Raw genomic sequence first — 19,853 nt, 5'->3', positions numbered from 1 at the left:
TTTTTTACATTTAAATTGTTTTAAAATCAGGGCACATCATATACTGATGGATGCATTTCATGTGAAAGTGTTTCTTCTTTTCCCTTGAAAATTTGCTATTAAATCAACAATGGCTTCTAATCATCCATAATGTCTTAGAAGGAAGAAACTATAATATTGCAGAAGTTAATATACAATAAATACCATGAGAGATGTCAGGAGTCTTAAAATGTTTCACCAGCTGAGATAATATAAGAAGACTATGAAGAATTTCAACAGGGTTTCGAAGAGGAGAGCAAAGAGGCATGACATTCAGCAAGGATCTCCTACCCATATATAAATGAACTTTCTTCTAATCCTCAAAACAGCTTTCAGCAGTAGGAGTTATCTTCACTTCCCTGATCATACAACTGAGGTTCAGATTAGTGAGGAGAGAAAAAAACATCTTTGAGTTTCGAACCCATATGTCTCTAAATTGAAGTGTACACCCTTTTTAGAAAATAATATTGAGGGAATTCACATAGTATGACATACTACATGCAGCATATAATGTATACTACCTACACCCCATGTTCTAAATCCTATACGTAAAATAAAACTCAGTAGGTACTAATACTAACCTCACTTTATGAATGAGAAAACTGAGACCTGAAAAAATAAAGTAAGTTTTTCAAGGTCACACAATTAATAAACAACAGAGCTGCATTCTGAACTCTTGCAGTCCGGTGAAAGAGTCTGTGCTTTTAACCACTATGTCATGAGCCTCTCAGGACAGTTTAAGCAAAACGCTTTGTCCCCAATCTCTAACCACCTGATTAAAACATGCAGCCCCCTAACTTTTGATTTCCCTTTCCAAGCTCTACTGATCACCTTTTAACATACAATTGTAATATTTATTATGTATATAACGTAATGTTTGTTGCTACCGCCTTCAAGTAAACTCCTCAAAGAAAGATATTTTTTAATCTGCTTTGATCATGGATGTATCTTAACAGCTTGAAACATGCCTGACACAAGGTAGGACTTCAATAGGTATTTGCTGAATAAATAAGTGATTGATTTCTGTAAAATACGAAGTGAGGATATTCAGTGAGTGAACAGTAAGTGGAGAGAAACAGAGGCATGGAAGCAAGAGTTGTGTTCTGAGACTCCGATTAGTGCAGTTTGCCTAAGGCGTCAGGTGGGAGCAGAAAATTCAGTAAGCAGATCTCCCTGAAATGGGGGTTGAAGTCACCCAGCAACAACCACAGGAGTCTTTGGTCCCTCGCATTTTGTTTATAGCTTGTTCAGCACTAGACACTGGAAAGGAGGGCAGGAAGACATCAAAGTAGCTGTACCGTTCATATTTTTTTCTTCCTTTGGCAGCTATTTTCTCTATTTCCTGCTGACACTACAATTTCAGCGATTTAATGATAAAATTGTTTCTGAAAACGACGCAGAAACAGATACCCTCAGCCATTTAATTGGCTGCCCTGAAGAAGTGGAATCTGCTGTTTTCTAATTTCATTTTTGAGGGGTTTGAGAATATGGAAAGGCTAGAAGAAAGACAATATTTACTTCCATTTAAAAAGGTAAAATCTTAGCAAGGAATTTTAAACTCAGCCCAGTTAATTAAGGTCTGCTATTTCCATGGCATACACCAGGATATCTACGAAGAGTTTATTTGATTCTTGCAAAGATGTTACTAAAACTAAAGAAGCACAGTGCTGTTAGAAAAGTCTTATTTCTTCTCCTGTACATTTTAGGTTTTGTCTGCCTAGGTCTCTAGGATTGTTGTGGAATTAGCTCCTGCATCTATGCACTTGACTGAGACTTGCTACCTTCTCAATATTTGAACTAATAAATTAAATACAAGAACATTTATACTTTCTGTTGTTGAAGAAAATTTCCCTCATTCTGCAAAATGTTACAGAAATAATATTAAAGTTGACCCAAGTTTTCCTCATTTTTCTTCTCAACATAAAAAATGAAATACTTAATTTCTAAACCAGCAAGTATATATAGTGGAAAGAATATGGTTAGTATATAAAATATTATGATATCAATGACCAGGTGCTGAAGCTAAGTATTGTGTATAAAGTAAGTATGCACAATATACTAAAGATAGGGGAAGGCCTGAAAATAATTCTTCAACTTAGTTAACAAAGAAGACTCTGAAAAAAGGTTATAAGATAATAGGCAAATATACCTATATGTTATATCAAATGTTAAAAGGTGACTTTTCTTTATCACATTAATAGAATAAATCAGAAAATAACATAATAATACCAATAGATCCAGAAGAAGGATTTGACAAAATCCAACTTCCACTCATGATAAAATCTCTCAGTAAACGAGGAATAGAAGGGAACTTCCTCAACTTGGTAAAAAATATCTATCCCACCCCCCACCACCAAAAAATATAACATACTGAAAACATCACATTAGTGAGAAGCTCGAGGCTTTCTTTCTAAGATCAGGAATAAAGCAACGATATTCCCTCTCAATATTCATTTCAAACAATATACTGGAAATCATAGATAATATTACAAGAAAAGGAAATCAATTTACTTTGTTTGAGAATGAAGAAATGAAACCGTCTTTGCTTGCGGATGACAAGATCACCTATGCAGGAAATCCAAAACAACAACAACAACAACAACAACAAAAATCTCATGGAACTAATCGGCCATTATAGCAAGGATTCAGCACACAAGGTCAATAAAGAAAAGTCACTTTTTCTTTGATTGACAGTGATAAGTCAATCACTGTCTTAACCACCAGCAATTAACAAGTGGAATTTGAAACTAAAAATACAATATTATTTACATTAGTGCCCAAGAAAATGAAATACTTTGGCATGAATCTAACAAAATATGTATGTGATATACATGATACAAACTATGAAACTCTGATGAAAGAAATTAAAAATCTAAGTAAATGGAGAAATATTCCATGTTCAAGAACAAGAGGACTCAATGTCAACATAACAGTTCTTCCCAAATTAATGTAAATATGTAATGCAATCCCAATCAAAACCCCAGCCAGTTATATTTTGGATATTGGCAAACTGATTGTTAAGCTAATATGTAGAAGCAAAAACCCAGAATAGCCAAGCCAATATAGAAGGAGAAGAACAAAGTCCAGGACTGACACTACCTGACCTCAAGACTTAATATAAAGCCACAGTACTCAAGATTGTGTGGTACTGGCAAAATAACAGATAAAAAGATCAATGGAACAGAAAGAGCACCTAGAAACAGACTCACATAAACATAGTCAACTGATCTTTCACAAAGAAACAATTGCAAAACAATGGATAAAAGATCACCTTTCCAACAAATGGTGCCTGGTACAAATAGACATTATTATGCAAAAACAAATGAAAAAATGAATCTACTCACAAATCTTGCACCCTTAACAAAAGTTAACTCAAAACATATCACAGACCCAAGTGTAAGAGCCAAAACTATGAAACTCTTACAAGATAACATAGAAGAAAATGTAGATGATCTTGGGTTTGATGATGACATTAGATAGAACAACAAAGGCATAATCCATGAAATAAATAAATGATAAACTGGAATTAGTTAAAATAAAAAATTCCAGCTGAAAAAAGACACTGTCAAGAGAATGAAAAGACAAGCCAGTGACTGTAAGAAAATATTTGTAAAAGAGATATCTGACAAAGGAATGTTATCTAAAATATACAAAGGACAACTAAAACTAAACAATAAGAAACAAACAACTTCATTAAAAAATGGGCCAAAGACATTAACAGGCATTTCACCAAAGAATATATACACACGGCAAATAAGCATGTGAAAAGATGCTCACCATGTCATCAGGGAAAAGCAACTTAAAACAACATAGAGATATCAGTATGTACTTATTAGAATGGCCAAAATCCAGAATACCGAAAACACTAAATGCTGTCAAGGATGTGGAACAACAGGAACCCTCATTCATTGCTGGTGGGAGCGCAAATGGCACATCCAGTTTGGAAGAGAGTTTGGCAGTTTCTTACAAAACTAAACAGGTTTTTGCCACCTAATCCAGCAATTGTGCTCCTTGGTATTTACCCCACGGAGTTGAAAACTTATGTTCACACAGAAAAACTTCATACAGATGTTTCTAGTAGCTTTATTGATATTGATATGGTATGCTTCTAATTAATAAATGTGAATACTAAAATAAGTGAAAGACTTATTTTAAGTCTTTTTTTAAAAGTGAATACTAAAATAAGTGAAAGAATACTAAATAAGTGAAAGACTTATCTGAGATTCAGAAAGGCTGAATCTCAGAATTTGGGTGGAAGAGAATTAGTGAGCCGAAGGAGAATACCAGTTTTGTGCAGCTCCCAAAGTGACTACCACAAGGAAACAAGCATGAGGATTATGGGTGGGAGTTTTTTGTGGGCCAGAAAATGGTTCACATAATTTTGCCTATTTTGCATTTGCCAAAATTCAGTCACAAATAAAAAATAATATGAAAAGAGCCAGGATTAGCAAGCATAGAATAAATCAGAAAATAACATAATAATACCAATAGATCCAGAAAAGGGATTTGACAAAATCCAACTTCCACTCATGATAAAATCTCCAGTAGCCAAGAATATTAGGTCTAGGTAATATTTATGTCTGTCCTAGATGGTTGGAAGGTTGAAGATAAAAAGAATGTATAAAAAAAATCGAGGAGGGGAGACAAAAAAGTCGAGAAATAACAATAGGCAGGAACTATAAAGAGCTACATCTAAAACAAAATATTAAGGGGACACAGGGACTAGGATATTAGACCAGTAATGAAATCTGGAAAATACTACTAGAACTAGATTGTGAAGGAAAACTGGAGCTTTGGAAGTTGGATTTAGGGACTAAAGTCATTCTCTATAGACAGAGATGAAATGGTTCCAGATGTGCAATGAAGAAATAAATAGCCCAGGAAATTCTGAATGGAGAATATCCATTCAAGGTCATAGTCAAGAAGCCATCTGACAAACTAGACAAGGTGAGTTGGTTTGCGACTGCAGCAACTTCAGCAAATATTGGCATCTACACAACCTTGCTTATTTAATTTCTAAAAAAACAAAACAAAAAAACAACAAAAACTTTCCTTTTCAACTTTATAGTTCTAAAATCGAGTGGCCCAATTTTGGTTTATTAAATGTGTGGAAAATATTGTATTAAATTACTTTAAATCACTTTTGCAAACACCATTTATGAAACAGAATTTTCCCCCTCATTATTATATATGTACACATTTTATAATAAATTCCAAATAAAATGTTAAAGGGTGAGTATACATGTATATATAGATACAAGATACAGATATGCTATTCAACGTAGCACATTTTGCTCTTCCTAATGATTTATACCAAATGGATTTAGATATAGTTTCAAAGAATCATATCTATCTCTCCACTTTTCATGCATCTGAACAGGAAATTTATGCGAACAAAACAGAGATAGTATAGTTTAATAGGTCCTAAAGAAATGCATAACATTTTAACATATGGAGGTTGTGCTCTAACAAACTGTAATACAAAACAATATTTTGTATATTCACTCATGCATTTTTTTCCTTTGCAATTTGGGAATTTAAAAAAACCAACAGTTTTATATGTAATTAAAATAATGCTTAAGTCATACAACTCTTTTGTAACACTCAAAACTAAATCTTATTTATACTTATGTGTCAGGAACTTTACCTGCATTAACTTACTTAACACTTAGAGCCAGTCTATGAGGTAGACATTTTTACAGGTGCGGGAACTGAGGCTCAGAAACATTTGAAAACTTCTTCAAGATTATACAAACAGCAAACGGTGGAACCCACAATTTTACCCGTATAACATTTTTTTCAGAATCCATGCTTTTGATCTCCTTGCCAAGCTGTTTCCCATATTATATCTTTTATGTTAAAATACGTTTTCAGCAATTGCATTTTCTTAACACTTTCCTAATATAAAATTTTTTTAAAATTTATCTTGTTGGGAAAAACGCAAACTTTTTCACTCATTTCTCCATAGCAGGTATTAAAGAGTCATGAAGTAAGTTTATTCCTATCATATGAGCTTCATTCTATTTTGAGTCCAAAGACCAACTGAAAATGCATAAAAAGATTATATATGGAATACCACTGGGTCTTGCTAGCAGTATCAAAGTTATGTAAGGAAACAGTGCTGAGAAACCATGTTCATTGCCAGTTCTCAGCACAATTGGCTACCAGGAGTCATGTATAGTAAGTGCTATAGCTCAGTGCCTGCACAGTCTCACCTTTTCTGCTAATGAGTAACATTCTAGCAAGCAGAGGACTGATTCTTGAGACAGTTGCCTGAAATTTAATGCTCGATTTCTATCCATACCAATATAACTTTCAACTGATAGTCCTTCCACACACAGGCAAATGAAACTGACAAAAGACCTGTCAGTTACAAGCCAATAATGCATTCAACAAATAATTTTTTGTGTGCCCAGCACATACTGTGGGTATTCAGTGTTCATACCAAAACCCCACAAGGTTGGCCTATTTTGACTTTTATCACATCTATAGATAAAGGTGTAGTGTTATCTTTCTTTCCCACCCCAAACTGTACTCATTTTTTTATTGCAAATACCTGGCTAAAGGAAATGTCAAACCTTATATATAGAATTTACTTGAATAGCTCCTACATCAAAGTGCTGCTTTCTTAGAAGCTCAAAACTGTTAATATGTATTGACTTAGCAAAAAGAACTCTAATGGCAAAGGCATTGCTTTTGAGAGAGATAGCCCATGTTTGGAACAGGAGAAAAAAATACATATTTTTCTCTAAGAAAGCGAGGAGAGATTCAATATAGAATGGATAAGCTTAGCAGATATATAGCTTATAGGATAAATGAATATAAATTAAATAGAGTACATTGCTAAAGAGGACCTGGGGTCATAAATATAATGTAGACAAAAAAAAAATTCCAACACAGAAGAAAGATTCATGGATATAAATTCAACTGAGCAAGAACAAAGTAAATTGTTCAGAGTTCAGCTGTCATTACTTGCAAGATCATAGATAATAAGCAGCAGAGTATCCAGGTAGTATTGTTTAGCTTTATTAGTGGATACATATAAGTCCTGGAAGAAGGTTTGTAAAATGAGGAGAGTCCTGAAGATTAAAAAGGAATCCTCATTAGGAGAGAAGTTGATATTGGTCATCTAACATTAGGGCACAAAACTTTCAGACCACTTTCTTCTATAAGTGTTACAACCATGCAGTTGACATTTTAGGAACTAAATCAGTCTTAATTTGCATAAAGGCTTTTTCATTGTTGTTCTTTTGTTTTACAATCAAAATGCTTTAGAATAACACACCTTCTTCCTGTTTGTTTTGCTCTTCAAGAGAAAAGTAAGCATCCCTTACTTTTCCTTCCCTTCATCTGAAGTGCAAATTTAAGGTAAACAGGAATCTTCAAAGCACAAAAAGCATTTTCACTCTGAAAGACTTCTTATCTTGGAAGAAATAAGATTCCAGGATAATAAAAAGCGATCATGATATCTATTCTCTCCCTTACTTGACAGGGATTTTCAAGATGGATCGGCAAGATAGAAAGGGAATTTATTCATTCTACCAATATTTATGAAGAAAAGGGCATTTGGGATGAAAATGGATATTGGGACCTCCTCAAAGTTGCTATAGAAACCTGGGTGATTACAGCTAATGGTGTGGGGAGAAGTCCTGTTATCTTTAAGAGATTAACAGGAAACCTTGGTCTCATTATTTTTTCACTCCCCACATTGCTCTGATGATAGCAATGTACAGATTAGAACCAACAAACAACAATAATAACAAAACAACACCTTCAATATCTCCGTGTTTATAAAGTAAAAATATAATTTTGAAAATTGAGCTTCAAAAGCTTCCATCAACAAATCCCACTCCAACCTTCTGAAATAACACCTTATTCTTCATAACTATATTCTTTGATTTAGCATATGCCATATTGACAATATATCCCTATTTATTTCCACCTTCAGGTTTCTGTTCATACTCTCCTCTCTAAAGAAAATGATTTTATATAACTCCACATAAATACATCTCATCCAAAAAAATGCTAATTACTTTTTCAATAAGTATTTCATACTACAAGAGTTAAAGTAGCCTCTGTCTTCTAAATGCTCATTCCACATTATCTGGACAAGTTCTCAAAGTCTACCTGTGATACGGTTATGTACATGTGTTGTCAATGTTTTTCCCCATGTTTGCAAATATCATTATATGTAATGTTCTCATAGCGACCAGTTTTCAAAGAATTGCTAGCTGGGAGTCAATAGCAAAAGCATACCAATCTTTACAGCATATACAGGGTCAACCCAAGTGGATCTTTCACGATTTAGTTTTCTCTTAGCACCTTGAACTATGCACTGTATCACACAGCTGGCTATATCACACCAGTGTGAGATTATATACTATTTGTATTGGTCTCTTTTTGTTTTTTGTTTTTTTTTTTTTTTTTTTGGTTTAAGTACAAAATTGTATGATGCCAAATATTTCTTCAAAGTCAGAAATATTGAGAATTAAAAACTAGCTCAGATATTAAATAGCCCTACATATTTGGATAAACTACCAACCATCCTAGAGCCTTAATTTCTTTCTACAACAGAAATAAAACCATTTTTCTTACAATATTTTTGTGAGGATTAAATAAGATGATTCACATTAAGAATCTAGGACATGGAAAGTCCTCAAATGGATGCCAACATCTCATGAGCAATACTGTCAGAAGATTCCATAATTCACTTTGAAGATTTCTCCAAAGTGTATAGCAAGACTAAATCCAGGTGGCACACCATTAGTGCACTGACCATATGTGATCTAAGCAGGGATAAGAACATGGTTTCATGTTTTAAATATTATTTCTCAAATGAGAAGCTATTATTATGCAATGGATAGAATTCAGTTTCTTATTATCTATTTCTAGTTCACAGATATTACTTACTAGTTGTGTGACTTTGAGACAGGTCCTTTACTTCCTTGATTCTTCACTTCTTCACCTGTAAAAATGAGGACATTGGGCTAGATCCATTATTTTACATTAATTTTTAAAAGTATTGGTTTCTTCATTCTGTGAATAAAATTGTATGGACGTACAAAAACTGAAAGCATTAAAAGCAGAGTTGTTCTGAATAATACAAGGAGAAAATCTAGGACCTCCAACTTTCGGTATAAATCTAGTCCATGGTTAACAGCAGATTCATGAAAAATTGTAACAGTTAATCCGTTACTAAGGCTTACTCAGAAAGTACATACAAGAAATGCCAAAAGCTAGGCCACTATAGTCACTGAGTATTACCTAAAGAAAAATAGCCTTTGAAGCTCCAAGAATTGTGCTGAGTACATTGTCTAATTAGCTGAAAATTATAAAGTGAAATTATACAACTTTAATGATTGAATAAAGAAAAAAATGTGGCTCATAAAAGATAATATAGCAAACAAATTAGAGTGATCAGACATAAATGTTTTGTGTTTTAAAGATAATAGTGGGTGCAAATTCATATGGATGAGTTATGTCTTCATACTTTCAATATTGTTAAGCATGTGTCAAGATGGCCACAGTATTGTAGAATGGTCAGTGTGCAAAAATTATGCAAGAAATCATGTAAGAAATGAAACATGTGGCTTCAGAGTCTGATAGATGGTTTTAACATTGTAACATTATAGTTCTGGGCTATTTACAAAACCTCTCTAAACTGCTGCTTGTCTGTAAAATGAAAATAGCAATATTGGTCTTCTTTTCATTTGTTTGTTTTGTTATTATTAAAGGATATTTGATATAGAAAGCACCAGCTCATATTGAGTTCCTAAGTAATATTAATTCTTTTTTCCCCTCTCCTTTTATGTAGCTCCATATGTATTGTTAATATAACTCAGCATAGAGTGTTAAGCAATCTTAGCAACTCAACTTTTTAATGGTATCTTTCACAGTGGTTTCTAGCTTTCTAACCTTTTGAAGCTGTTAAAATAAAGTCAAATAATGATACTGCTGGGCTTAAGTGTATGCTAGGATCAATAAATTGTGGTTCTTGGAATAAATTGCAATTAAAGGGATAGCACTTGATTGCTTGACAGTAGGTAGTCTTTTTGGCCCAAAGAAACTTGAGTATCAATCTGATTCATAAGCTAATTAGTATGGACTTCACTTTCATTTCACTGGAAGATCATCAGATCGTATTGACTCCTGTCCACATCATGAGTACGCCCTTGATGTTGGCCTGTGTCACTTATGGGTAACAAATCCTCTTCACTTGTTTACTTTGCTTATTCGAGATTATAGTAAGCACTTTTAATCAAATAGAATATAGAAGAAATTTAACATGTTTGTAAATAAGCACTCTAATAGCTCTAAAAACTTCAATACTATTGCCTGCCTTTTTACATTTCTATACATTTAGGATAAAACATGCCTTAATTCAGATATGATAAAGGTATCAACATTGTAAAGAAGGATGATTGTTACTGAATCTTTGTAGCAATAGAAAAATTTATATAACAACTAATTATACACTAGAAAACACAACAGGATAGATATTTCATGGTAAATTATTTGAATTAATCTAAAAATAGAGTCAAAGTATTGTCCTCAAATGTATAAATACACTTACTTAGAGTATATTATTTTATTATTCTTAATTTTCAGCACCTTCTATTCCATGTGGTGTTTTATATGTAATAAATTCCAGCATATACCTGTATAACTATTGAATGAATATAAGCCATTCAGAGACTAAAGCAAAGTAAGTTAAGCAATCCCTTGGACTGTAAATTCCATTAAGATAAATAATGTGCTTGTGTGTTTTCTTCCTCTATATTTTCTACTTACCAGCATATGTCCATCCAGAGATTAAATAAATGTTTTGAATGAACAAATTAAAAAGGTTGGATTTCTGAAAAGGGACAATGACTGTTTAAATATAAAGTATCTTCTCCATTTAAATAGCCTTACCTCCAACCTCTTGTTTGTTACACACTTTTTTTTTTTTTTTTTTATACTTTAAGTTCTAGGGTACATGTGCACAACGTGCAGGTTTGATACCTAGGTATACATGTGCCATGTTGGTTTGCTACACACATCAATTCCTCATTTACATTAGGTATTTCTCCTAATGCTATCCCTCCCCCAGACCCCGACCCCCTGACAGGCCCTGTTGTGTGATGTTCCCCACCCTGTGTCCAAGTGATCTCCTTGTTCACTTCCCACCTATGAGTGAGAACGTGCGATGTTTGGTTTTCTGTTCCTGTGTTAGTTTGCTGAGAATGATGGTTTCCAGCTTCATCCATGTCCCTGCAAAGGACATGAACTCATCCTTTTTTATGGCTACATAGTATTCCATGGTGTATATGTGCCACATTTTCTTAATCCAGTCTATCATTGATGGACATTCTGGTTGGTTCCAAGTCTTTGCTGTTGTGAATAGTGCTGCAATATACATATGTGTGCATGTGTCTTTATAGTAGCATGATTTATAATCCTTTGGGTATATACCCAGTAATGGGATTGCTGGGTCAAATGGTATTTCTTGTTCTAGGCCCTTGAGGAATCGCCACACTGTCTTCCACATGATTGAACTAATTTACAGTCCCACCAACAGTGAAAAAGTGTTTCTATTTCTCCACATCATCTCCAGCATCTGTTGTTTCCTGACTTTTTAGTGATTGCCATTCTAACTGGAGTAAGATGTTATCTCACTGTGATTTTGATTTGCATTTCTCTGATGGCCAGTGATGATGAGCATTATTTTCATGTGTCTGTTGGCTGCATAAATGTCTTTTGAGAAGTGTCTGTTCATATCCTTTGCCCACTTTTTGATGGGGTTGTTTGTTTTTTTCTTGTAAATTTGTTTGAGCTCTTTGTTTTCTTGTAAATTTGTTTGAGCTCTTCTTAGATTCTGGATATTAGCTCTTTGTCAGATGGGTGGATTGCAAAATTCTTCTCCCATTCTGTAGGTTGCCTGTTCACTCTGATGGTAGTTTTTTTTTTTTGCTGTGCAGAAGCTCTTTAGTTTAATTAGATCCCATTTGTCTATTTTGGCTTTTGTTGCCATTGCTTTTGGTGTTTTAGACATGAAGTCCTTGCCCATGCCTATGTCCTGAATGGTATTGCCTAGGTTTTCTTCTAGGGTTTTTATGGTTTTAGGTTTTACATTTAAGTCTTTAATCCATCGTGAATTAATTTTTGTATAAGGTGTAAGGAAGGGATCCAGTTTCATCTTTCTACATATGGCTAGCCAGTTTTCCCAGCACCATTTATTAAATAGGGAATCCTTTCTCCATTTCTTGTTTTTGTCAGGTTTGTCATAGATCAGATGGTTGTAGGTGTGCGGTGTTATTTCTGAGGCCTCTGTTCTGTTCCATTGGTCTATATGTCTATTTTGGTACCAGCACCATGCTGTTTTGGTTACTGTAGCCTTGTAGTATAGTTTGAAGTCAGGTAGCATGATGCCTCCAGCTTTGTTTCTTTTTGCTTAGGATTGTCTTGGCAATGTAGGCTCTTTTTTGGTTTCGTACGAACTTTAAAGTAGTTTTTTTCCAATTCTGTGAAGAAAGTCTTTGGTAGCTTGATGAGGATGGCATTGAATCTATAAATTACCTTGGGTAGTATGGCCATTTTCACGATATTGATTCTTCCTATCCATGAGCATGGAATGTTCTTCCATTTGTTTGTGCCCTCTTTTATTTCATTGAGCAGTGGTTTGTAGTTCTCATTGGTCCTTCACATCCCTGGTAAGTTGGATTCCCAGGTATTTTTTTCACTTTGTAGCAATTCTGAATGGGAGTTCACTAATGATTTGGTTCTCTGTTTGTCTGTTATTGGAGTTATACACTTTTTAAAAAAGCAAACCAAAATCAGAATCAAATAAATAATTTTCTCATGCCTTGCTTTCTCTGTTGTCTCATATTTATGTTATTCATTTTAGATGCTATTATAAATCTAAAATCTATAAATCTCCTATTATACTATAATAATGTAATTTTAACTTTCTGAGCATTAAATCCTTTCTCCCCATCATAGAATGGAAACTTGGTGAAGACTATGGCTAAAAAAGACTTATCTTTTTGGTATGCTGATGAATTCTAATCACCCACCATTGCATCTGATTCATTGCAAGTGGTCAATATTTACTGGGCAAATTCAAAATTATCAAAATTCAAAATAATCAAAATTATAAATTTTAAATAATATTTCAGACAACCTCAATTTACACATGGAAATATATTTTCATAAATTTATAGTGAACATTTTTTCTTTTTTTAATTTTGTTATTATACTTTAAGTTCTGGGATATATGGCAGGTTTGTTACATAGGTATACACGTGCCATCGTGGTTTGCTGCACCCATCAACCTGTCATCTACATTAGATATTTCTCCTAAACCTATCCCTCCCCTAGGCCCCTACCCCCCACATGCCCCAGTGTGTGAGGTTCCTCTCCATCTGCCCGTTTGTTCTCATTGTTCTACTCCCACTTATGAGTGAGAACATGCAGTGTTTGGTTTTCTGTTCTTATGTTAGTTTGCTGAGAATGATGGTTTCTAGCTTCATCCCTGTCACTGCAAAGGACATGAACTCATCCTTTTTATGGCTACACAGTATTCCATGGTGTATATGTGCCACATTTTCTTTTTCCAGTCTATCATTGATGGACATTTGTGTTGGTTCCAAGTCTTTGCTATTGTGAACAGTGTCACAAAACACATACGTGTGCATATGTCTTTATAGTAGAATGATTTGTAATCCTTTGGGTATAACCCCAGTAATGGGATTGCTGAGTCAAATGGTATTTCTGGTTCTGGATCCTTGAACAATCGCCACATGTCTTCCACATGCTTGAACTAATTTACAGTCCCACCAACAGTGTAAAAGCATTCCTATTTCTCCACATCCTCTCCAGCATCTGCTGTTTCCTGACTTTTTAATGATCGCCATTCTAACTGATGTGAGATGGTATTTCATTGTGGTTTTGATTTGCAGTTCTCTAATAACCAATATCAATCATTTAACCTGTTTCATATATGACAACACAGAAAATATATGGAATTTAAGCAATTATATTGAAACACAATTTTAAACAGTACAACCAGTGATAGTATTTGAAATTAATAGGATTCTAAGCTCAAAATGCTTAAGTAAATGTTTCCATGTAAAAATTGGTACAAGTCTATGAAAAGAATTAGAAGCAAAACATATTCCCTAGCTCTTAATGTCATCCAAAACAAGAACCTGTGTTCCTTGAAATCAAAATGTATGTCTTATTGACCTTGTTATGTCCAGGAATGAACATGACACCTGGTTCATTTTGAGGCTTCAATTCATGTTTTAAATGCCTTAATGAATGACTCAATCAACTAGGAGGTTCAGAATGTTTAGGAATTGAAAATTGACACATAAAGTATGAGGAGGACAAAATAAAGACTGAAAAATTATATAAGAATATATGATACAGTAATTTAATAATTTAATATCAAAAGACTATTCATGTGCTGTAGTTTCATAAGATTATGTTTTATTCTAAACTGCAAGTGATATTAGAATTCCAGAAAATATAAAGTATGTTTGCATAGGTAGATTTTTAAACATTCATGATGAGGCATTATCTTTTTCCATTCTAAGGTCAGTGACCTCAGATGCGAGTTGTAGATAATATTTGACAGCATCTTTTTCCCATGCCTGTAAACTGATCTGGTAATGAGAGAGGATATCTTGTTTTCCTGTACTTGTGTTACATTCACTGAAGTGAATGGGTGGAAAAGTTTGCATAGGTGTGGGTCTGAAAGCAAGAGGTAATGTAATTTCACAGAACATGTGATTTGTCATAGGCCTTACAGCAAGGGTCATAGCTCTGGGTAATCTTAGATCTATCCATCTGTCTAATTATCAATTTGTTAGAAACCTTGCAATAAAGAATTATAGTTTTATGAGCTGCATAATTATGATGTCATTACAATAAACCAAATGTTTAAATACTTTTATCTTTCAGGTGGCCACATGCTGGACCATGGGAAAAAAAATAAAAATTATCTCTTCTGTCCTTACTATAAGGCACACCTCCCATCCTAACTCCCTGAAATTTCACTCTCATCAGCCCAGATCTCCACCACACACCCAGTTGTCTTTCTCTACTCTTCTTTTCTCATTCCTGTCTTTACACGTCATTGTCTGCCACTGTTTTTCAATGGGGCTAGTCCAGAACTAGTCCTGCCTCTATGAGCATATTTTGTTTTTCCTCCATGTATTTTTCCTCTCAAATTATTTCTTTGTAAATAAAATTTTTGTTGATGCATAATAGATGTACATAGTTTCAGGTATATGTGATAATTTAATTCACTAGCATACTTTGTATGATTTGTAAAGATGGAATGTCCATCGTCTTAGCTATTTGTCTTCTTTTTTTTTTTTTTTTTTTTTTTGAGATGGAGTTTTGCTCTTCTTACCCAGGCTGGAGTGCAATGGCACAATCTCGGCTCACTGCAACCTCTGCCTCCTGGGTTCAAGCGATTCTCCTGCCTCAGCCTCCCAAGTAGCTGGGATTACAGGTGTCTGCCACTACACCCGGCTAATTTTTATATTTTTAGTAGAGATGGGGTTTCTCCATGTTGGTCAGGCTAGTCTCGAATTCCCAACCTCAGGTGACCACCCGCCTCGGCCTCCCAAAGTGCTGAGATTACAGGCGTGAGCCACTGCACCCGGCCAGCTATTTGTCTTTAAGCTGGAAACATTCTAATAATTATTTTCTAGCTATTTTGAAATGTACAATAGGCTGTGAGCAGTGGCTCATGCCTGTAAGCCCAGCACTTTGGGAGGCCGAGGCAGGAGGATCATCTGAGGTCAGGAGTTTGAGACCAGCCTGGCCAATATAGGGAAAGCCTATTTCTACTGAGAATACAAAAATTAGCCCAGCGTGGTGCATGTGCCTGGAGCCCCTGCTACTCAGGAGGCTGAGGCAGGGAGAATCGCTTGAACCCAGGAGGTGGTGGCTGCAGTGACCTGAGATCATGCCACGGCACTCCAGCCTGGGACGCAGAGCAAGACTTCGTCTAAAAAAACAAAATGTACAATAGATTCTTGAGAACTATAGTCACACTATTTATCTATCAAGCACTAAATCTTATTTTATGTCAAACCTTATATTTGTACCCATTAATCAACTTCTCTTCCTCTCTCCTTCCCAGTTACCCTTCCTGGCTTATGTAGGATTACTTTTTTTAAGGCAATGTTAGGATTGGTCTGAGCTTCTAACTATAAACTCTAAAATATCCATTCACCTATGCCAATGATCTACTTTCTCAATATGAAATGTTGTTATCTAAGTTTCTAAGAGTGCTGTTTAATTTTAGGTAAAATGAATGTTAGAAAACAGCATTTAGAGGGACAAAAACAATAAAAACGATTTAAAACAGAGTTGACAAGCATATGCTGCAAGCGGTAAAACACTGCCCCTTACGTGGTGCACATCAACACTCAGTCAAAACTCCTTCCCTCTACGCAAGGATGCAGCCTCTGAATTCTTCTGAGTAATATTCCCTTGGTCAGATAAAGCATAAAACTTGTCTTCTCTGTATTAAAAAAGTACCTTTTAGTATATGCTATTGAAAAATGAAAAAAAGTTTACCTCCCCTGTTTGCATATAACATTTGTTACATTATTTCATTTTAAAAATCTTGTAAAGTTTTTCTAATAATGTGCGTAAAATGCTATCACGGAACTTAGATATATGTGTGAAAAGAAAATAAATATTGGGACCTTAAACTCACTAAGCTAAAAGGAAAAGTCCAGCTGGGAACTTGGTCACGCAAGCCTGCCTGCTATTTTGGTCCCTAAATAAGATGGCTACAAAGATGAAAAGCTATATACCTCCCTAACATTTTGCCCACAAGTAAATTCCTTGTGGGCCCCAAGATTTTTACCTTCAAGCGTATCTGTCAAAGTTCACCGTGGCAGTGTAATTGACCAACCTATCAATTATCTTTGCAGGTACAGGGGACATAGGACAGAACTCAGAGTCATCCCTCTGCCCACCTGAAACAAATGCATATCTGATTGTTTCCTCTGCCTTACTGTCTATGTTATATTATATAAAAATGCAGATTCACTGAGCAGGACAAAGGCATTAATATTCTCCCCTACTGCAATCTCACATGATAACTGTGTATTTCTCAACATCCTGTCCTTTCCCCTTTAAATTTGAAGCCCTCAAAATCATCTTTGGGGAAAGTCATAGACCTGTCTCCAGTGGGGCGGGGGGTGGGGGGCATCCTTAACTTTGGCAAATAAACCTCCTAAAATGAGACCTGCCTGGATCATTTTCCTTGATTGACATATGCACACAAACACGCACACAAACACACATTCATACATATTTTCTAGCTGTAATTACGGCCCCTGCAGATAAATTATTCCAGTTAACATTGTGGCCTATGTTCCCATCTGTCATACCTAAATAAACAAGTTACTAAATAGGAAATATGCACAGACACATACACAAAAATGCATATACATAAACCTCCCTATTTGATATACTGTGGATTTGTTTCCATGTCCCTCAGTATTTTTTAGAGTGTCATTTGAATAGATCTTTAAGTTAAAATTAATTTTGACTGTGTGAATACATGAAAAAGTATAAAAAGGTCATTTTCATTTCATAATATCTGTTTAATTGAGGCTTAATTTAAAAATAATCATTAAAAATAAAAACAAATTTTAAAAATCACCTTTGGTAGGCTGAATAATTGCATCACAAAGAAGTCCACCTGATAATTCTAAGTACCCATGAATATCTTACAGGTGCATGCCACCATCCCCAGCTAATTTTTTGTATTTTTAATAGAGACGGGGTTTCACCATATTGGCCAGGTAGGTCTCGAACTCTTGACCTCAGGTGATCGGCCCACCTCGTCCTCCAAAGTGCTGGGATTACAGGCATGAGCCACTGTGCCCAGCCGGGATCCTTTTTCTTTTAAATAATTAAAAGAGAAACAGCAATGCCTATCAAGGAAGCTGGATTGGTCAAATTAGCTTGGAGGACAATATAAGTTCACAGACTAGAAAAGTCTATGTGACACTATTGATTAGACAATACTTCACTAATTAATATAGACCCATTTCATTGGTGTGCAGAGTATACATGTTTTTTTTCTTCTCAGCACCCTGGATTATATCTTAAGAAAGATGCAGCATAGAGGCCTTATCAGTTTTTAAATGTTTCAGGCATTAATTAGCAAAGACTCTCTTTTTGTTGTCAAAATATAGTCAAGGGAACTATAAGAAGAAACTTTAAAGACCAAGTCAATTTATCTTGTAAATAGTCATTCTAAACAATTCTGTTATCTAAATATTACCTTTATTTTACATGATATTTATTTGATACAATATACTTTAGGGTGGCTCACTTAATCTTTCCAGATTTCAATTTACTTATTATTAATAGTATGCCATTATTTTATAAAATCAAAAAAATTAAGCATTTACTTTGAGTCTCTCTGCTAAGCTTTTTACATATATTTGTCATTTAATCCTCATTACAATATACAAAACATATTGTCATTATTTCTATTTTACAGATGATGAAACAGAGGCGCCAAAAGATAAGTAATTTTCTAAGATCAGGATCTTGGTTAGTGGTCAAATGGGCCATCTGCCAAAACAGTCTATACTGTATTACACTTATATAAAAAGATAATAAAGGCTTCTGCACAACCTCTCAAAACAATAATTAGGATTAAATTCATCCATGCACTGAGTTCTACATTCCATCATAAAGCTAATGGTCATCGTGCACTTAGAATGTGCTCACCAAATATTGAGCGTGGTGGGATACAGCTATGAACCAACAGACAGGTGTTTGGCCTTATGGAGTTTACAGGATAGGTGGAAAGACATCGTCATTCCTTAGAGTCATAAAATGGTGATGATATAAAAAAGAAAGTACAGTGAGCTATGATAATAGCAGAGAAGAGATGGGTATAATACTGAAGAAAGGAGCCAAAGGTCAGTTTTAGGGAGATGGCATTTGAGCTAAGATACATAAAAGGAGGTTCACTAGGCAGATACCAAAAAGAGAAGTCATGATACATAAAGTCACTTTATAAAGTGTTAAAGAATTGTAAAATTTGAGGCATTAAGCATTAAAAGAGAGTTGTGACAAATGTATTGAAGAAAAATATGCTTGCAAACTCAGTTGTAAATTTTTTTTAATCATCTACTATCGTGGATTATCTAAATTACTGTCGCCCTCCATTTATGTGGATAATGAGTTGACTAAGTATTGAACATGTTTAAAATAGCTGAACCCTGTCTTTTCCTGGCTCCACGCATTGCCTATCATATGGTCAACACTAACCAATCTGTTTCTTTTACTGCCCAATTACACTTTGATAGTGATTAAGAGTCACATACACACATCTTCTTTGTAGAAAAGGGAATGGATTTGTTCAAATGGGACCTCTTACTCACCAGTAAGAAAATATATTGTACTGGAGTCATGAAGTGATTACTGACTGCTACATAGCCATGTTGGATTCAATCATAGCTGGAACCCTTAGCTTTTAACTGTGGGAAACAGAGGATCAAAAGCTATAATTTATCCAAGAAATAATACTGGGCAATCAGAGGTTAGTACCTCTCATATTTTAATTCTAACTTTTTTTTTTAATGACAGAGAGGGTTCCTAAAATCTTCTATCACATTTGCACTAGAAAAAAAATGTAAACTTTTTCTCTTTGTTTCTTAATTTCCTAAGCTTTTTGAGGAATGAAAATTTGAAACCGCAGGAAAATGTAGAGGCCTAGAACATAATAGACACATTCATTTCCCAAATGATGGTACTTTGATAGTGAAAGGGGATGGGTCACAAATGGAGATGGGCATAGA

The 19,853-nt window shown here is 34.6% G+C and overlaps 1 protein-coding gene across 39 annotated transcripts in view; it reads right to left on the bottom strand.

Moving 5' to 3' along the window:
- PTPRD (protein tyrosine phosphatase receptor type D) overlaps positions 1-19,853 on the bottom strand; it is a 2,308,100-nt gene that overhangs the window by 2,030,300 nt on the left and 257,947 nt on the right. For 38 of the 39 annotated variants that reach the window (XM_055092146.2, XM_055092147.2, XM_055092152.2 and 35 more), the window contains exon 2: positions 8,929-8,983. The exons of the other annotated variant lie outside the window; for it this stretch is intronic. The gene's annotated coding sequence lies outside the window, so the exon portion shown is untranslated. The remainder of the gene's footprint in view (positions 1-8,928; positions 8,984-19,853) is intronic. 39 annotated transcript variants of the gene reach the window in all.

The sequence above is a fragment of the Pan paniscus genome, chromosome 11 (genome assembly GCF_029289425.2).
Source record: "Pan paniscus chromosome 11, NHGRI_mPanPan1-v2.0_pri, whole genome shotgun sequence".
NCBI classification, from domain to species: domain Eukaryota; kingdom Metazoa; phylum Chordata; class Mammalia; order Primates; family Hominidae; genus Pan; species Pan paniscus.
The sequence above is the reverse complement of the archived record's forward strand: the minus strand, read 5'-3'. Positions and strand labels throughout refer to the sequence as shown.